We start from the raw sequence: 12169 nt of genomic DNA, 5'->3' as shown, positions 1-12169 counted from the left end.
TATATATATATAGTGCACATATAGAGAGAGAGAGTATATGTTATAAGATTTATATATATATATATATATATATATATATATATATAAAGGAGGGTATGGTCCGGCACTCTTTCTGAAAAATGGTAATTGGCTCCGGTGCCCCCCAGTATACACTGAAATTCTAAAATACAAAAAGGCTGCTGCACTCGGAGACTGACAGCAAATTAAGTATATTAAATTGTGTCACATGAAACAAACCAACGTTTCGGAGCGTTTGAGCCCCTTTGTCAAGGTGTGACAAAGGGGCTCAAACGCTCCGAAACGTTGGTTTGTTTCATGTGACACAATTTAATATATTTAATTTGCTGTCAGTCTCCGAGTGCCGCAGCCTTTTTGTAATATATATATACATATATATATATAATATATGTGCCCTCCTCCCAGACAATGCTGCATTGCCATCAGGGACTTGCAGACTCGAGCACTTCATCCACTGCTGTCCTGGCTTCCGTCTGCTGCGACCACTGCTAGGTCAAAATTGAAGTTGGCTGAAGGACTTCTGAAGTCACTGCCATGTGACACGCTACAGCAGGTTGAGGAGCAAGGTCCAGAACATGGGACCCAAAGTGTACCCTCGCAAACTCGCCTCGCTCGCCACGCTGTGGGCACGGTGGCTCACTTCGCTCGCAGGGCCAGCAACAGAAATCTTGGGGCCCGGTACACTAAAAGCTCTGGGCGCCACCACCCAACAGACCCTCTCCGACCTTTGACCACTGCACCCACACATTCCTCCGCTGCATGTGCCAACGGCCTATGAAACCTTCTGAAATGCTCTCAGTATCTGAGGCTATGCAGAGATAACAAATCTGCGTGGTGTCTTGAGGAAAAGAGACGGGGCAAGTGGTTTACATGCTAGACTGAGTTTTTTCATCATTTACATATGTATGTGCAGTGATCGCACTGAGTGACAAAATATTTAGGTCCCAGGGACCCTCCATTTAAAAAAAAAAATGGGGTCCTATCTGACCATTTCTGGGTCCCATCATAATTTATGCTTTAGAGGTCCCCATATGTCCCTCAAACCTCCCCACATGCCACCACCAGGGCCGTTTCTAGGGGCAGGCGACCCGTGCAATCGCACGGGGCGCGCTGCCTCCTACCCCTGCTGTAGAAACAGCATGTTAACTGCTGGGCGCCCGCTGAGATTCAGTTACCAGCGGGCACCCGGCAGAGCAGAGCAGCCGGAGACGGAGGCTCCTGCTTCCGGCTTGCGGCTCCCACAATGTGCACTATGGGAGGACGTCATGACGTCTTTCCCATAGTGCAGAGAGAGGAGCAGCCGAGCGGAGCGGACGCCAGAGCTGGGGCCAGAGCGGGGCTGAAGGTAAGTGTTACTGTTTTTTTTTTTTGTGTGTGTGTGCAGGCAGCCTGGACAATACTTGGGGGGAGGCACTACTACTGGGGGCACTTCTGCTGGGGGAGCCACCACTGCTGGGGGCACCTGGGCACAACTACTAGGGACATTACTCTGGGGGCACTTCTACTGGGGGAGACACCACTACTGGGGGCACCCGGGCACTACTACTGGGGACATTACTCGGGGGCCACTTCTACTGGGGTTATTGCTTAGGAGGCACCACTACTGGGTGCATTACTCAGGAGCCAGGGGCACTTCTACTGGGGGCACTACTACAAAGGGAGCATTACTATTGGGGGCACTAATACAGGGGCATTAATACTGGGGAATTTAAAAAGGGGACACTACTACAGGGGGCATTACTATTGGGGGCAATACAACTGGGGACACTACTACTGGGGCACTACAACAGGGACCATTACTATTGGGGGCATTACTGATGGGGGCATGACTACAGGGGACATGACTACAGGGGGCACTACTAATGGGGGCTCTGCATAAGTTACACTACCACTGTGGGCACTGCATAAGGGGCATAAATACAGGGGACACTGCATATGGGGACAACTACAGGGGGCACTGCATAATGGGCACTTTTGCCTGAGAGCCAGTGGGGGGGAAGCCTAAGACCTGTTGGGATGGAATGGCAAGGGAATGGGCTGGAATGAAGTGTGTATTATGTGAATCTTGTTTTTTCAATGTGTTTTATGTGGTTCTGGATTTAATAATGTATTTGAGGTGGATGTGGTTTTAAAACGTATTTTATGTGCCTCTGGCTTTTGCAATATATTTTATGTGGAAGTGGTTTGTTGCAGTGTATTTTATGTGGATCTGGCTGGGCTCGCTCCCAACGCGACTAAAACCGGGTGTGATGCAAGGTCATACTTCTGCAAATGTCACACCACAGGCATGCACACAGAAATGCGGCGTGGGCTTGTGACAGCCAGGCCACACCCCATTTTTTGATTGCGCGCCTCCGGCGCGCGCATGCTGTCTGTCTTTTGTTTAGCTACATATATTTTTCAGCGCTTTGCCTCTGACAGGTTAGACACCCCTGTACTCAGTAGTCACGGTGGCTGACATTCTGTGGTCTTTCTAGATCACGCTCCCTTACTGTGATACCACACCCCCTCACGATGATGCCACGCCCACTCCACAATATTACTGCTTCGAGGGGGGGGAGGGCGCATTTTGACTGCTCGCACTTGGAGCCTCAGACCCTAGAAACTGCCCTGGCCACCACACATCCCCTTAGAATGCCCATCTGATACCGCCAACAGCATCAGCATCAGACCTCCCCACATGCCCCTTAAATTCCCCCAGTAGTAATCCCCCCCCCCCTCCCCTGTTCAAAACATATGAATGACTGGTAGATAGTACTAACAGATCCCCTTTGAGTAGGAGTATCTGGATGCAGGCAACAAGTGTTGCAATAATATTACATAATCTATCTGTCGTTATCCCCCTGTTGCAATTTGGGATACAGGTGGATACAGTTTATGTGGAAGCACTTATAAGCACGATACTATAGATAAAAATCAGTAGGGAAGAATAGACCTTATCTGTATAAGTTATTATAAATATGGTGTTTAGAAAATAATTGACACTGTAGAAAGTGTTTTGATTATACTATGTAAGGTCTTTATAAATAGAGATATACAAAACAGAGATCTAACAATTCAATAATATATAATAAAGATAACTTACAACAGCAGTAACTGGATATTTCTTAATTAATTTAATTCATTGATATCATTCACAATATTACTATCCATAGTCCTGTTTAGGAATATTTCTATTGTTTTTATATTTCGCCGTATTGGTGTCCCTTATACAAATGTTTTAACAAGATACTAATAAAGATTTATTATTTTAATAGTTATTGAATTATCCTGATAATTTGTGGAATATCTGAGTAACTAAGAGTGCACCATATGAAAATACTATTTCTCTTTTTCTTGTTTATAGATAAGGAGTGGTTTCCGTCTTGCCACTCTACCATACAGGCCTGATTGGTGGATTGCTGCAGAGATGGTTGTCCTTCTGGAAGTTTCTCCTCTCTCCACAGAAGAATGCTGTAGCTGACAGAGTGACCATCGGGTTCTTGGTCACCTCCCTGACTAGGGCCCTTCTCCCCTGATCGCTCAGTTTAGATGGCCGGCCAACTGTAGGAAGAAACCAGGGAAAGGGAAAAGTGGAGAAATAATTTGAGCACAGGTTCTAATTTTATAAATGAATAGTGAACAAATATTATAGACGTAAGTATATCCACAAATATCAAAAATATAACCCTTGAGCGGGTATCAAAGAGTATCCTTGTGGAGGTGCTCCCCTTGAGAGTATAAATATACGTTGATAGAAAAGAGGAAAGAAAACACTCTTTTTGAGGGCACTCTAATACCAATGTTAGTAACAGAAATAAATAATAAATAACTTTTATTAAATATACATTAATAATGTGTTAACAAGTACAGACCTGCCAACACCCAAACGGTCTTACTGCTGAAAAGCAGCAGAAATATAAACAGTTTAAAAGAAACAAGAAAACAGACAAGCAAACGGACAACATGAAAATATAAATATAATACTGGTTGCAATATCACATGTAATGTGAAGCCAAGTGAAATATTAAAAAGAATTTCAATGATCAGTGGTGGTATAATTATCACCCATTCTGGTCCAATGACCAAATGATAAAATAGTAGCACAATGGCTAGTCACAAATATATACAGCCAGCACAAGTACCATCAACAGGCTCTAGCTAGTCAATAATCATGGATGGGAAAAAAACTATTGGAAAGATATTAAAGCATTTACACAAACCATAGGTTGTATCTATTGAAAATAGTGTACAGCGACCAGTATCAATTATCAGTATTGCTTTAGAATGTGTCCATATATATACACAGATAACTATGGTGTTTGAGGGGTAGATCCTTCATCAGCTGCCACTGAAAAATCCCCAGGTATAGGATGACAGTACAAGTATAGAAATTGATGAAAATAGACTACTCCCTTTTGTGGGTTGTCTAGTCCGCAGCTGCTGTATGTCATTATAATGTATTAGTGAATGACACGTGTGTAGTACTCCCCGGGTTGAGAATAAGTAAAATGAGCGTTTGCTTTTAGCCCAGGCTCAAAAGACGGTCCTGGTGTGTATATAGTGCAGGAGCCTCTTATGGCCAGACTCTAATGAGAGTGCCCATGGAATAATAGACAATATAGTAGGATAAATGTCAGAGCATAGAATCAGATTCTATGCTGCTTCCAGTCATATACCAAAGGCAGTGGTGACTGGTGAGAAGCATAGACCACGTATACACTGATGAGAAAAAGGAAAAGTATAGCGTCAGTAGGACTAATACAGAATGAGCAATACTGTGTTGCCCCAAGGGTATTGCAGGGTCATGTGCTCAGTCTTGTAACATATAGTCACTACATTTGCTTGAGTAAAGAGAGAAAGTCAGAAATACCTGGGTGCTCTCATGTAAGGAGAGCTGGCGTCAGATGAAAAAGGATCTGCCTCATGTAAAGCCTGTGGGTGTGCTGCTGCAATGAATCCCGCCTGTACACAGCGGGACTCGCGGGTCTGAGACATTCGTTTCACTCTGCTTCCTCAGTCAGATGCCGGTGAGTTGGAATACACAGCTGATATTAACTCTGTGTAGCTGGCAATCAGGGGGCAGATGCCCTGTGTAATGAGTGTAATGCATTCACTGATAGGTTCAAGAGAAGTCTCCTTCTATTGGCCGATTGGTTAGAGGAGAACAAATGAGTCATCAGAAGGGGAGGTGTCAAGACCAATAGCGCTAAGCACGATCTGTGTACAGGATTACAGAGGGGAAAAGGACTATATGCTGTTTGTAATATACAGAGCCCAAAAATTGCTGTATATAAAGATACAGTCCACCACACACAATTTAGTGTGGAGATTATGAATAAGTAACCAAACATTATTGCAGTGAAAGGAGGTAAGGTAACTTGTATCATAGGTGAAACATGTGAAATACATGTGTATCATCTTACAGATACTAATGATACATGGGGTGATAATGTTCTGAAATAATGAATAAGTGAATAATTATATAATAAATAATTATGAGAATTATATAAAATAAATAAAAAATATGAATTAGAAAAATAAAAATAGATAAATAAAAATGTATAAATAATAAAATAAATAAAAATAAATGTAAAATAAAAATGATTATTAAAAATGAATAGTGTCAATAGAATGTGAATCACATAGTATGAAAAATAGGATAAGTGATGCTAATATGTGACATAATGTGTATGTGATATAAGGTGATAACCAAGAATGAATAATAGATTGTAGTACCATGAGAAAAAAAGGGTAGAAAAATACCATAAAATATCTAAGAAATACTACACACAACTATTATAATTGTGTAATGAGTGATAAAAATTATGTAATGACTGATAAAAATGACAGAAAAAATAAATGAAATGATAAATGTAATAATAAATGTGAGTAATTGCATTTACTCTCCTGAAGTGAATAGAAGCAAACTAAAATAAAGCCTAATTAAATAATCATCCTTAGGCTGGGATATAGAGGGAAATCCTTTCAAAGCAGTGGATTAAATATGATTTTACCCAAAAATTATTTTATCATAAGAATATATTATAATTCATCATTTCATTCAGTCCATTGGGGCTCACAGTATTGAGTCTGAAAGTCCATTTACTTTCCCATTGGAGTAGTACCTTCATCAGATCACCACCTCTAACCCCCAATCTGATGTGTTCCAGACCAAAAGCTTTTAAGTCTTTTGTTGTTCCCTACGTGTTCCAAAATTCTTTGTTTAATGTTAGGCATGACTAGTCGTATCTTTAAACAAAGAATTTTGGAACACGTAGGGAACATCAAAAATGCACGCAACGATCTCATTAAAATGAAGAAACTCACCTCTGTTGCCAGACATTTTTTAAAACATCACAATGGAACAACAAAAGACTTAAAAGTTTTCGGTCTAGAACACATCAGATTGGGGGTTAGAGGTGGCGCTCTGATGAAGGTACTACTCCAATGGGAAAGTAAATGGACTTTCAGACTCAATACTGTGAGCCCCAATGGACTGAATGAAATGATTAATTATAATATATTCTTATGATAAAATAATTTTTTGGTAAAATCATATTTAATCCACTGCTTTGAAAGGATTTCCCTCTATATCCCAGCCTAAGGATGATTATTTATATTATTATATTAGGCTTTATTTTAGTTTGCTTCTATTCACTTCAGGAGGGTAAATGCAATTACTCACACTTATTATTACATTTATTATTTCATTTATTTTTTCTGTCATTTTTATCACTCATCACATAATTTTTATCACTCATTACACAATTATTATAGTTGTGTGTAGTATTTCTTTGATTTTTTATGGACATCACATATTTTTCTACCCTTTTTTTCTCATGGTACTACAATCTATTATTCATTCTTGGTTATCACCTTATATCACATGCACATAATGTCAATTATTAGCATCACTTATCCTATTTTTCATACTACGTGATTCACATTCTATTGTGACACTATTAATTTTTAATAATCATTTTTATTTTACATTTATTTTTATTTTATTATTTATATATTTTTATTTATTCATTTTTATTTTTCTAATTTATATTTTGTATTTATTTTTATATAATTCTCATTATTATTTATTATATAATTCACTTATTCATTATTTCAGAACATTATCACCCCATGTATCATTAGTATCTGTAAGATGATACACATGTATTTCACATGTTTCACCTATGATACAAGTTACCTTACCTCCTTTCACTGCAATAATGTTTGGTTACTTATTCATAATCTCCACACTAAATTGTGTGTGGTGGACTGTATCTTTATATACAGCGATTTTTGGGCTCTGTATATTACAAACAGCATATAGTCCTTTTCCCCTCTGTAATCCTGTACACAGATCGTGCTTAGCGCTATTGGTCTTGACACCTCCCTTTCTGATGACTCATTTGTTCTCCTCTAACCAATCGGCCAATAGAAGGAGACTTCTCTTGAACCTATCAGTGAATGCATTACACTCATTACACAGGGCATCTGCCCCCTGATTGCCCGCTACACAGAGTAAATATCAGCTGTGTATTCCAACTCACCGGCATCTGACTGAGGAAGCAGAGTGAAACGAATGTCTCAGACCCGCGAGTCCCGCTGTGTACAGGCGGGATTCATTGCAGCAGCACACCCACAGGCTTTACATGAGGCAGATCCTTTTTCATCTGACGCCAGCTCTCCTTACATGAGAGCACCCAGGTATTTCTGACTTTCTCTCTTTACTCAAGCAAATGTAGTGACTATATGTTACAAGACTGAGCACATGACCCTGCAATACCCTTGGGGAAACAGAGTGTTGCTCATTCTGTATTAGTCCCACTGACACTATACTTTTCCTTTGGCTAGCTGTATATATTTGTGACTAGTCATTGTGCTACTATTTTATCATTTGTTCATTGGACCAGAATGGGTGATAATCATACCACCACTGATCATTGAAATTCTTTGTAATACTTCACCTGTGATATTGCAACCAGTCTTATATTTATGTTTTCATGTTGTCCGTTTGCTTGTCTGTTTTCTTGTTTCTTTTAAACTGTTTATATTTCTGCTGCTTTCCGGCAATAAGACCGTTTGGGTGTTGGCAGGTCTGTACTTGTTAACACATTTTTAATGTATATTTAATAAAAGTTGTTTATTATTTATTTCTGTTACCAACATTGATATTAGAGTGCCCTCAAAAAGAGAGTTTTCTTTCCTCTTTTCTATCAACTCTAGGAAGAGTCCTGGTGGTTCCGTACTTCTTCCATTTACAGATGATGGGGGCCACTGTGCTCATTGGGACCTTCAAAACGGCAGATATTTTTCAGTACCCTTCCCCAGATTTGTGCCTCGAGACAATCCTGTCTGGGAGGTCTACAGACAATTCCTTGGACCTCATGCTTGGTTTGTGCTTTGATATTCACTGTCAAGTGTGGGACCTTATATAGACAGGTGTATGCCTATCAAAATCATGTCCAAACAATTGAATTTACCACAGGTAGACTCCAATTAAGCTGTAGGAACATCTCAAGGATGATCAGTGGAAACAGGATGCACCTGAGCTCAATTTTGAACTTCATGGCAAAGGCTGTGAATACTTATGTACAGTACATGTGATTTTTTATTTTTATTCAATTTGCAGTAATCTCAAAAAAACTTTTTTTCACGTTGTCATTATGGGGTATTGTGTGTAGAATTTGGAGAAGAATTAATTTATTCCATTTTGGAATAAGGCTGTAACATAACAAAATGTGGAAAAAGTGAAGCACTGTGAATACTTTCCAGATGCACTGTACATACCTGGTCTTGGCATATCCAGCTCCACTGTGTTTTCATCAGCTTTTCATTCTTTTCGATTGCGCTTGCGCAATTTTACCGACTTTGCTAACTGCGTATGTGAAAAATAATATCAATTTCGGTGAAAGATTTATATTATTTTCTGAATTAAATGGACATGGCCATTCTGTGTTCATTAGGCAGATCGATACAGAACTGTTGTTTGGCCATCCCTGTCTGTTCCGTGTCTAACATGCATGTGAAGTGGGAGCCCCTCCAACGGCTCCCACTGCAGCAAGCGACAGGACAGACATGGACAGTGGACCACTCTGCGGAGGAATACTGCAACATTGTGGCTTTTTGAAATGTTCGTATGTGTGGCACTGTGCAACACTTCACAGCTATAACACCGCAGCTGACACCTAGCTATAGCAAAGCAGACTGTTTTTACAATTTTGTATACTGCTAAAGAATACTTTTAAAAATAGTCAATGGATAATCTATGTTTTATAGCCCATGTAAACACTGTTACTAGATCAGCTTTTTATCATGTTAGGAATATTGCTTGTGTGCAAGGTTTCATTTATTTTGCTGAACTTCATCAGAATGCAGCAGTCTTGTCCATGACTAATAAATAGACAATATTACCTGTGCTATGGAAAACATAGGTAGGTGGGTGTGCATTATCCCACCCTATAATTACACAGCACGCATAATGGCACCCTTGTTTGAAAGAGTGGGATCCCATCTTTGAAATGATGCAGACTATTAGCAGCTATTCTCTTGTAATCACCTATGATCACCAGACAAAATCACTCTGCACTACAGAAATATGAACTTTTCACGTGGGGGCACCTTTATTTGAAAGAGAGGAGTCTCCTCTTTTAAACAATGGGCTCATTGAGGGCGGCCCCAATAAATTACATTCATACTCTCTATGAGCGCCGGAGCAATTAATAATTTCTCTGGCGCGGAGACAGCTGATCTGAAAATCAGCTGTCTCCACAAATGTTTTCACTGCTACTTTCATAGCAGTGAAAATGAATGCTGCTGAGTCTGACTCGGCAGTGCTAGTCCGTCTGCGTGAAGTAGGGTTCACACAGGCGCGCAAAACCCTGGCAGTCGACAGAAGGAGCTGGACAGGGGCGGAGAGATCCTCTTCGCAACCCGGGACTCCTTCCCATAGGGAAGGAGTGTGGGTGTGGGAGCAAGCGCCATCTGAAGAACGCTCCCACAGTCAAGCTCCGAAAATATTTTATTTTCGGAACTTGATGAATTTAGGTCCCCATACTAGTGTATGGGGACGCCAGGCCAGATCGGGAGTGAAAGGTAAGCAGGAGATATCTGTGATATTATAAATATGGCCATGAGTAGTTATTGGGCCTGATTCAGATCTGCATGCAAATGCCATCACACTTGCGATAACTCACGGATCACAATTGCAAAAATATGCTAATGACTCACCCACCGTCCAGTGCTTAGAGACGCCCACTGAAAGCATCTCACATCCGCCGCTCATGCACCAGAACCGGAAACACTGAATGCAGATCGGGCGGCCATCAGCATTCTGAGTAAGTCTTCGCTGCCGCAGACACAGCCGATCTCCAGACACACAGAGGGCTCTCCTGCTGCGAGCAAGGATGCAGTGGCTAATTTATGCATGCTCTAAAAACTGTGTTTAACCACTTGCCTGGCATGGTCGTATCAGATACGACCATACCAGACTGGGCTATACCTGACAATGTCGTATCTGATACGACCAGTCAGAAGTGCCAACTGGGCGGCTGCGGGAAGATAATCTTCCCGCAGCCGCCTATATAAGAGGGACCTCCTGGTCCCTCTACACCCTCGGCTCCCCCTCCTTTGTGTCCCGATCACTGCTGGCCACAGTGATCGGGCACCTGGCATCATCCCCCTCCCAGCGCGGCTGCAAGGACAGTAGTGTCTTACATAAACGCAGCAGCTCCGGCTGCTGCTGTGTCCCGATCACTATGGCCAGCAGTGATCGGGAAGCTGCCTTCACCCCTCCCGGCCCGTTCAAAGAAAGCAGTAGCCGTGGCTTCTTTTAGTCGCTGCGGCTGCTGCACTATGTCCAGCCAGCAGCACCCTCCTCCCAGCGCGGCTGCCTTCAGTGTGATAGCAGCAGCCCGGCCCCAGCTCCTAACATCTGCCACGGTTGCTGATCTGTTTCCTTCCCCCGGGACCTCCCTCACCTTCCGCTGGGTTCACAGTGCTTCCGGGTTCACTAGCACGCAGGTACATTAGCGCCACCTCTGTCGTCTGCTCCCATGGCATGTGTCTGACCACTGTTGGCAACAGTGATCGTGCAGTGACTACTGAGTACAGGGTCTGTGTGTGTGTGTATATATATATATATTTATATTACACACACACACACATTACCCGGCCCTTCGTTTTGTTCGTCCTCCCAGCTAGCAAGTTATTTAAAAATACAGTATAAATTTTTTTTTTTTTTTTTTTTTTCAAAACGTCCCCAAAATGGTAATTTTTATTATTATCACATTATATAATAGCTATTAAACGTGACTTTACATTTTTGTTAAAAAATATATATTAAATCAAGTATAAATGGCTATTATTTACATAATTTGATAATTAAAAAACCCGACAATTTTGGAAACGTTTTTTGAAAAAAAAATTGTCAGTTAAGTGGTGAAACTTGTCCGACACACCTGCATTTTTCTAACCACCCCCCCCCCGTTAACTGCCCCAAACGCTGACTACATGTCACTCACTTTGCGAGTGAATCCTCTGTGAGTATGTGATCACAAAACAATCACTGCATGTGCACAGTGCGGCTTTCACACATGAGCAATGGCTAACAATCACTCAATTTGCAAAAATATCAGCATTGCATGCGTATCTGAATCAGGCCCATTGTCTGGTGGTCACCAGACAATGACTTAAACAGTACACAAAAAGTCAAATAAAAAAGGGGTTATTACATTTAATGCAGTAGCTTTGTAGCTATCCTAATTTAAAACATTGCCTTGTTGGGCTGTAATATTATACCAACACATAGTGAGTGTTTAAATTGAGACAGCAATAATTAAATTTGCAAAAAAAAAAATGTAAGCCTACACAAATGTTTAAGTGTTGTTTTTCGCAAAAAACTACATGTAGAATCCTATTGGTTGCAACTTTAGAGCAATTAATTAATGCTGAAGAAAGAACCACAAAGTATTTATTTTGGGTATTTTTTTAATCATTTTTGCTTTTGGTTCACTTTATTGAAATTTTAATAAAGAAATCCACTTGGTCATTTTAGTTAAATTATATTTTATGTGTTACAATGAGCAAAAATACAATGTAATCTGGAAAAAAGGTATAATTTGCATAGGTATTGTATAAAAATAAATCAGTTATTGATGTTGGAATGTGATGA

Source organism: Taudactylus pleione, unplaced genomic scaffold, assembly GCF_031769625.1.
Source record: "Taudactylus pleione unplaced genomic scaffold, aTauple2 ptg000086l, whole genome shotgun sequence".
NCBI classification, from domain to species: domain Eukaryota; kingdom Metazoa; phylum Chordata; class Amphibia; order Anura; family Myobatrachidae; genus Taudactylus; species Taudactylus pleione.
The sequence above is the reverse complement of the archived record's forward strand: the minus strand, read 5'-3'. Positions refer to the sequence as shown.